This window comes from Monopterus albus, unplaced genomic scaffold (assembly GCF_001952655.1).
Source record: "Monopterus albus unplaced genomic scaffold, M_albus_1.0 scaffold301.1, whole genome shotgun sequence".
Lineage (NCBI taxonomy): Eukaryota > Metazoa > Chordata > Actinopteri > Synbranchiformes > Synbranchidae > Monopterus > Monopterus albus.
The window spans coordinates 356,140-356,752 of record NW_018128181.1 but is presented as its reverse complement, the minus strand read 5'-3'; the positions used below and the strand labels follow the sequence as shown (position 1 = coordinate 356,752).

General features: G+C 41.3%; 1 protein-coding gene across 3 annotated transcripts in view; it reads left to right on the top strand.

Annotated features, from left to right (window-relative positions):
- LOC109973707 (SWI/SNF-related matrix-associated actin-dependent regulator of chromatin subfamily E member 1-like) overlaps positions 1-613 on the top strand; it is an 11,895-nt gene that overhangs the window by 6,296 nt on the left and 4,986 nt on the right. The gene's annotated exons all lie outside the window — the stretch shown is intronic.

Here is a 613-nt window from a genome sequence, read left to right as displayed (position 1 = left end):
GCAGGTGTAGTGAGAGTTCATAAGCCCTGAGGTGAAGGACACTTTGAGTTTTCAGTCCCAGGAACACTACCTTACTCTAACTTACTCTGTGAAGCTCACTGGGAGGTTTTCTTCAACAAACCACGCGTTTCTCTCTGTCTGCTCCTGTCAAGCTGGAAGGAGCTATGTGACATGCTCTTTCATTTCCTCAGTCATGTAGTCCATATCTAAGCACATATCAGAAAGCATAATTTGCAGAGGTTATGTTGGGAGAATCTGAGAGTCATTGGATAGTAGTCTATTAGTGTGTTGCCCCAGACCAATGTTCCCTAACATTACAGCTTTTATGATCAGTTCGTTATCAATGTGTGTGAGAGAGAGAGAGAGCAGTGATTTCTGTCCTCACATAACAATATGACTTTGGACACCTCCCCTACATTGAAATGTTTACTGTTCATTACTGTGTGTGTGTGTGTGTGTGTGTGTGTGTGTGTGTGAGAGAGAAGTAGACACATAAAAGATCAATTGTCTTGTGATTAGTCACACTGACAGAAGATTCCTGTCATAGTCATTTATCACATTTCTGAGTGAGGATGGTTTTAGTGCAGCTTAAAGGAGCTTCAGATTTTAAAAA